Source organism: Eleginops maclovinus, chromosome 2 (genome assembly GCF_036324505.1).
Source record: "Eleginops maclovinus isolate JMC-PN-2008 ecotype Puerto Natales chromosome 2, JC_Emac_rtc_rv5, whole genome shotgun sequence".
NCBI classification, from domain to species: Eukaryota; Metazoa; Chordata; class Actinopteri; order Perciformes; family Eleginopidae; genus Eleginops; species Eleginops maclovinus.
Window position 1 is genome coordinate 25,831,329 of NC_086350.1, and position 8,343 is coordinate 25,839,671.

At 42.1% G+C, this 8,343-nt stretch overlaps 1 long non-coding RNA gene across 1 annotated transcript; it reads right to left on the bottom strand.

Annotated features, from left to right (window-relative positions):
- Positions 1-326: 326 nt before the first annotated feature.
- LOC134858439 (uncharacterized) lies at positions 327-2,761 on the bottom strand. The gene is made up of 2 exons (XR_010164963.1): positions 2,102-2,761; positions 327-1,705 (listed from the first exon to the last, which is right to left on the bottom strand). It is a non-coding gene; the product is annotated as an uncharacterized LOC134858439 (long non-coding RNA).
- Between the last annotated feature and the right edge of the window lie 5,582 nt (positions 2,762-8,343).

Consider the following 8,343-nt stretch of genomic DNA (forward strand, 5'->3'; position numbering starts at 1 on the left):
AAGTCACTTTGGATAAGTGCATCATTTAAAGGAACATCTATTGTAATGTTCTAAAAAATACCGTATGTGGTGTCCATAGATTAGTCTATAACGTTAGTGCGTATGGAGGTGGTCATGGTGCTGCCCCTTCTCGGTGGGAGTAGGTCTTAAGAGTCTTAAGATACTTTTTGTTCCAGCCTGTTGTGGTTGTCTGTTTAGAGCAACAAATCTTGAAATCGACCAGGCAAAGTATTAAACAGACAGGCCATTTGACATCCTCCGCCCGTTAGTAGACCGGTGAAGTGGATCATAACAATGGATTTCATTTAATCACACACACCCATGCACAGCTTTTATATGATTTATTCAAACATTTAAATTGTTCAGAGTTTCCATGCAGTGGTTGAACACCAGCAGTCTGTAAGTTGTTTCTTCTTGTTTGAGTTTGTATGAACTTCAGCTCCATTTGAGTTCACAAACACATACAATCAAGACAGGGTACGCTTCAACACACACACACTCAAAATTAATTCACTGCATGCATGAACACATGCCCCACACTTATGCTTCAGCACACACACTGACACATTCATAACACTATCACTCCGCTGCTGAAGAACACACACATGCCAATACATACAAAAAGACAAACACACACACAAAGACAATACTTTATATACACACTTACGTACACAGTGATATTACAGAAATATACTCAATGACGTTATAGGGACAGAAATACAACAATGCTTTATTTGCAGAGGGAAATAAACACTGGCAGGGTTCAGGTCAAAGTGTTTGGGGTTGTGTTTTCAGAAATCCAATGCATACAATTAAGCTCCATATTACATGTCACAGCTATAGGATCTTTAATGAGGCATTACAATCCTGAAGATAAGACAGTTCAAAGCATGTGAATCCATAACTACAGTAAAACCAACACAGTCTTTGCCAAGATTTTGAAAATGTTAGGTATCACTCACACTCACTGTAAACAACATTCATGCTACAGTAAAAAGTATTAAAGCTACCTACATTTGCCCTGAACAGCTTTTGGTAAAGTATGTACAGTAACACACTGTGTACTCCGTATTTGCCTGTACTTAGTAAACAGTAAAAATCATAGTATATCAACAGCAGTAATATGGCCTTTGTAATGGCTAATCAAAAAATAAACGTAATTCAAACTGATCTGCTGCTGGGGCACCAGAAAGCGAATCTTATGCAGTTAAAATAATGTCCAATGTCTAGGCAAGCATATCGTTTTTCTCTTTTCTGTGGCCTCTCCTGCTGGTTTTTGGTAAAATAAAAAAAAGGTATGCTTATCTGGTAACAATCCCACCACCACCTGTGTCCAATACACTAATTACAGGGTGCCCAACTAACCCAGTGCCCAACACCTCCTTCAAAATAAAAGCATAAAGAATTACTGAAACTAAAGTAAGTATGATAAATAATGATTTATATAATACAAACAAAAACAGCTAACAAATATTGAATTACTACATAACATAAACCCTTCTATAGCTCTAACAGACAAAACTCAGAGAGACACAGGGAGAGCTGGAACTTTGATGGCAAACACTGAAGGTTTATTCTGAAGTTACGGCCGGAGAATTGACAAGACATTTGCTGCAAGCCACGAGATGACACAGCGGTTGCCCGACCAATTCTGAAGATTTCTCACCCCGGTCCCATGTTCAGCTGGTTCTGAGAGAATGACATACTGCATAAGAAGATAAAACGGACAAGTAAGGGATACGCAGGGGGATCTTGATCAACTTCAGGGGTGTTCTTTCCCCCATAATGAGCGCCTCGCTGTACATTATCCCGCTTGTTACACGACCAGATACTAAACAAACTAATGACACCACTCCCAATATTAATGAAATAATTGTATTGACTCAATAAATGATTGTATTCAGAGCCGGTTCAGACCTCCATGGGGCCCTAGGCAAAATTCTGCTTAGGGGCCCTCTTAACTGAACAGTCGCACCTGACACCCAGTGCTTCCACACATCCCACCTTTAAACATATTGCACTAGTGTCGCCACCTGTTAGTCTAACTCAAAATCAATACAGACCAAATCAAATCGAACTAAATGTGTAACAAATTACTCACCATTAAAAGTGTCCTTTTCTGCACTTTCTGGATGCAAAATCATCAATAATGTCATCATCGATATTTGCTTCCCCACATCATGGTTGATGCTCATGATGGCCAAACCACTCAGACGTTCCTGGGACATGGAAGATCTCAGATAGTTTTTGATCATTTTTAACTTGCTGAAGTTCCTCTCGGCTGAGGCAACTGTCATAGGCAGAGTGACAGCAATTCTCAGGGCTATCCAAAGGTTAGGATAGAGTTCCTCCAGATTTTTCTCACAAAGGAAAGAAAGCAGCTCAAAGGCAGTCATATTAACTGATGGTAGGTCAGGTAAATTCTTGATTTCGTTTGCCAGATCAACTCCACTGATGTCACAGTCTTGGTTGAAGGTCAGAGTTTTCTCAAGTTCCATACACTGAGCCTTTAAGGAGTCACTGGACATCTGACATGCAGTGCTGAAGTTCAGCACTACTCCATATTTAGTCTTCACCTGGTTCAGAGTTTCAAATCGTTCATCAATGGATGCTATTGTGGAGTCAACCACAATGTTGAAGAAGTTGACCTCAAGATTCCGCAGTGCATCAGCCACTGGCTCATCAGGTGCTTCGTAGCTAAAATGCTTTTTGCTGGTTCTCAGCCTCTTGTCCTTCAAAACAGCTTCCACATTAATTTCCTGACAAATGCTTCTGGCTGTTGTCTGGGCATCTGAGAATCTAGTGTCCCGGTATTGAGTGAGAGAGGCTTTTGCATTTGAGATTAACTGCACAGCTACGTCAAACTGCATTGAAGCAGATTGGGGGAGCTTGTTCATTGTATTTGTTTAAATCTTACACCATAATATTTTCCTTAATCTTTTCACCATTTGACAGCCGTCTCTGTAATAATCCTGGATGGAACCCTCTTCTGGACTTGTCTTTGGGGTAAGAAAAATCCACTGCTGGCTTGAATGGACCTCTGCGCACTAACTCAGTCCGCATACAGTCCGTTAAGACTGGGGGCCAGTCTGCTGGATCATTTGGTGGAACAGACTGTTGCTTTAGGGTCTGGGCTAGCTTCTGATGCTTGCTGTACACACGTACTTAACAGTGGCTGTACTGGACCTGTGCTGCTGCTGGTTGAAGGTGGCTCATCTGTGCCTGTCTTATCTGGGTCTGTCCCTCCACTGGCTGACTGACTGGACTCTGTGCTGCTTGTTAGGAACTTAAGCATAGCACCTGTAAAATAAAGATCAGGCTACCATTAATTCAGCTCCATCAAATTGACTGCACTTGTTTTACCTTCATATACTTAAAATGTAGGTGATTTAGATTATTATTTAGCACCATTGTCATAATATTTCACGAGTTTTATTTATTCACTATCTGCATCTATATTTGCCTGTGGGCTATCCAAGCAAACAAAATTCAATCTTAGTAAATATTTATCCATTACTTTCCATGTTGTATAAGTGCAGTTGTAACTACACTCAGAGCGATTGATATAACACTTCAATTACAGAAGCTAGCAAGACGCACACGGAGACAGTCCGGGGTTCACCCAGGGCTCACCGCCCTGTTATGTAGGTCAAACACGGACTAGCCCCGTCCCTCCCACTCTCCCAGCCGGAGAGGAGAATTACCTGACTGCTGTTGCTGCTGTTCATCTTCATGCACTTTCTTTTTTCTCTTTTCACTCCCCGAGGGATAACTCCGCTTCATCTTGCTGATGCCGTTGATGCACGTGCATCACTGGCAATCTGACGTGCGCGAGCAGCGCGACGGATGGTCACGTCGTCACGTTTTTAGTTTAGTTTTTTCCCACGGGGCCTCTATGAGTTTGCGGGGCCCTACGCAACGTGCGTAGTGTGCGTATTGGGTGAACCGGTACTGATTGTATTTGTTCCGCTAAGAAAAACAAAACTCCGTTCCAAGGCGCACCAACGGCTGGAACTGAGACAACAACAACTTTTCGGCAGCACTGATCGAGGTTTCCTGTAACTGTTCGAGTCTGTTCACAGTTTCTGATCCACTAACAAGTCCTTAAACCCTGCAGAGCCCAGACCGTGTTCCTGTTAGTGTTTACTTCCTGTTAGTGTTTACTTCCTGTCTGTCTTCTGGGGATTTATCTGACGTCCAGCACTCCTTCTTTTAACATCTTTTCCTTTCTCTTTCTTGATTCTCCTTAACAACGGTCAATATAGTTCTTGAGCGCGGTCTGTACTACTGGATTAACAATGTGTCACATGTTCTGAATTGAGCAATCAGAATCAAGTATTCAACTAAGCCATGTAATAAAGCACTATAAAACCTCTATCAGCTGATGGTAACAGGCAGGAATAGGGAGACAAAACACTGAGAGCACAGCAGCCCAAGATTGCAGGCCTGTGCTCAGTGAGGGCAGAAGAGACTCGGTCAAAGTTATGAGCCGAGGAAAATATTTCCCCAATAGACCAGTAACAACCATCACTAGCTATACCTGTAGATAATGTTCCGCACTCGTTCATTAGCAGTGGTGAAAACAGAGGAAAGGCATTTTGCTGAAGCATGCACCAGTTTCTTGAAGTTGCAAAGGATTGCGTGATAGTGGCAGAGGCACAACTGTAGAACAGATAGAGCTGCAGGAAAATTGTCAGACTTCATGCCGAAATCTCTGAAGTTGTTATAATAAAGAAAAAAAATCTCTGCATTCTCTTACCATGCATTTATTTAATACAACACCACATTTGTATTTGTTTTATCTTCCCCAAAATACAAGCTAACACTGCTATTTTAAAACGTGTGATTCATTATGACACAGATTATTATTTTTTATGTTTAACAACAGTAAAACTATATTAAAACATATATATTACACAGTCAAATCCTCCATATTTGAAAAACAATGTGTTTTACTTCAAACTTATTTTTAAACCCTTCTTTATTCTGACTAACAAGTAGCCCTTCTGCGTAAGAGTGAGACAAATGGATATTTTGTAAGGGAAGTCTTCCTTTAAGGAGTCTTTAGCTGATTCTGGTTAGGGTTCAAATATGTATAAATTATTATCAGATGCTTTAAGATTGTGTGTGATTCCTTGTTAATAAGGGTAAGCCCTTTCAGCTCTCACTAAGCCCTAATACAGTTTAGCTCCGACAAGCTGGTTGAGTCTATGCAGCAGGAAATGGCCAACCTGGCATGGAGCCTGCCAGAGAGCGTTCCATGTTTTTTTTAGGAATGACTGGATCATACCACAGCAATTAAAGTAAACCTTTCTGTTTTATTTATTGTACAAAGCGTACAATTACGTACGTATTTTGGATATACTTTTTAACTGCAACACTTAAGGGGGAAATGTTTACAATGGGAAGGATAACTGTTAGAAAACCTGCTAAAACAGTTGGCAGACTTTTTTGAAGTCACCCAAGCTTATTCAGGGAGCATCTGCCTGGGAACTTCTGTTGACCAGCTGTGTTTCTCTGGCTCAGATACAGTGTGACACACACACACACACACACACACACACACACACACACACACACACACACACACACACACACACACACACACACACACACACACACAGACAGCCTCTTGCTGGTTCAGCAGTTTAAATCAGTGAAGTGTTTCAGAGCACAGCAAGATGCGACCCATCATCAATCACACACACACACACACACACACACACACACACTCCTTGACAACTGTGTGTGTCACAAGGCCAATCGGGGAAGCAGGTGGTGGACAGACCGTCTGTGAGTGTGTGTGTGTGTGTGTGTGTTTAAAAGAGCTGTGTTGAAAGGATGAGATGGGTTATTTTTCCACCTCAGTGTGTTTACATGCGCTAGTAAGCTGCAGTCACCTGTATTTACAATATGTGTGGCAGGTTAAAGGCGCGTTGTGTGAAGTGGAGTGTGTTTGACAGTGCACAGTAGGGTTGGGGTTAGGGTTAGGGTTAGGCAGCACACAGCATCACTGAAGAGACTTGACTGTCCATTATCACAGTATAAGGTGTAACTGTGTCATTACTACTTTATTATGATTTAAAGCTGAAATAGCAGGGATTGTAGAAGAGAGTAGTTTAAAATACGTTAAAATTCCCCAGTGATAACAGCAGTCTTCAAAGTCGAGCAAGTTAAAGTCATTATTATTTATCTAGCCCGAGTACATCCCCATGAAGAATTGATCCGAGCTTCGGAATCCATTTATTCGTATTTAAGAAACGTTTTGTTTAAAATGAACTATGTTCTTAATTTTTAAACATTTTGATCCTCTACATCTGCATCCATCCATCTGCTTCTCACTGCTTATCTGGAGTTGGGCGGCAGGCAAAGCATTTCCAGCCCCAAACTTCCCTTTCTCTGGTAACATTAACCAGCTCTGCTCCCAGGCCAGCATGGAGATACAGTACCTCCCCTCCACCTGGTCCTCGGTCTGCCCCTCGGACTCCTCCCAGCTGGATGTACCTGGAACACCTCCCTATGGAGACGGCCATGTTGCATACTTACCAGCTGCCAGAACCACATAAACTGACTCCTTTCTATGCGAAGGAGCAGCATCTCTACTTTATGTCCCTCTAGGAGGACTGAATGTATCACCTAATCCCTAAGGGAGATGCCAGCCACCCTTCACATAAAACAGATTTGAGCCGCTTGTATTTGTGATTTTGTTATGTCGGACTTGATCCATCCTTCCTGACCATAGGGACCTCTTTCAGCAGGATGGTGCACCCTGCCTTCCTGCAAAAGATTTTTTTTTTCAAGCAAACCAAAGTTGAGATAATTTAAAGGTCTCCTATTATGCTATATATGAACAATATATTGTAGGTCCATATCTATACAAAACATGTCTGTGAAGTGTTTTACTCAAAATACAAACAGATCCCCCATTGCAGCATGCCTCATCCCCCTCTATCTCAGCCCTGTTCCTGAAGTGCTGATTCTGTGACTGTAGCTTTAAATGAACTAGCTGCTGCTGGCCACGCCCTTTTGGAGCGTCATGATCTCTCCCCTGAAGAGAGTTTTCTACCGGGAGAAACTAGGCTCAACGCTGCCGTGATTAAACCCCATATTATGTTCCGAACCACATCCAGCATCATTTCTGAAACTCTTCTCAGTGTTTACCACTAGGACAGAGACATTATATGTATTATATAAACAACAACTCTAAGTTCCGCCTGCAGACATCCTGCTGAACACACACACACACACAGAGGGGATGCGGAGGGGATTCAGCTTGCGACTGTATATTGCGGACGATAGGTTGGGACGTGTCATGTTGACGGGACGTTGCCAGGAGTTCAATGTAAAGCCAGCCCACATTTTCGATATGATGTCATAACCAAAGCAACTCTGGATCTGCTCGTTTGTAAGTGGTAAGTGACACAAACTCACTCAGCCATCAACATTTTTTAAAATAAAACGTGATCCATCAGACCAGACCACCTTCTTCCATTGACCCCCCATGACCCTGTCACCGGTTCACCGGTCTTCTTTCCTTGGACTTTTAGTAGGTACTGACCGCTGCAGACCGGGAACCCCCCACAAGAGCTGCAGTTTTGGAGATGCTCTGACCCAGTCGTCTAGCTTTCGCAATTTGGCCCTTGTCAAAATCGCTCACATCCTTACGCTTGCCCATTTTTCCTGCTTCCAAAACATCAACTTTGAGGAAAAAGTGTTCCCTTGCTGCCTTACATACCCCCCCACTGACAGGGCCCATTCTAACGAGATTATCACTGTTCTTCACTTCACCTGTCAGTGGTCATAATGTTATGGATGATCGGTGTGATATAGTGATGTTATGGACGTAAACAAAAGAGTCCAATGGAGGCGTTTCAGGCAGGTGGGGTAGTGTGTGGGAGTGAAAGTGGTTGACTGGCTTACATGGAGATGAGTAGTAGTTTAAATTTGTATCGACATCCATAAAAACTTTTCAACTCGGTCACTTAAATAACTGGGACTAGCTGCATCTGATCCAATCAGTCAACATTACATTTTCAAGTGACAGGTCGAGAAGTGTTTTTGACGTGGGTGTTTAGTGTTTGTGTGTTAGAGACAATAACAGCAAATTCAGTTAATGAGAGCTCTTTATTTAGGTTTTTTTTAATCATTGCTGAGTATTATTTTAGGTAACACCTTTCTAATGAACATCTGTTCTCCGATTTGTGTGTGTATCCTTAAGTTGTCCGTATTTTTTTTTGTTATTGTCGTGTGCAGAGGAGGAAGCTGATGTGTGGGTCAGTGATTCTGTCACACTGAAGTCTTGTAACTGCTGCTAATATTCGGCTTGTTTATAATGTTTTTATT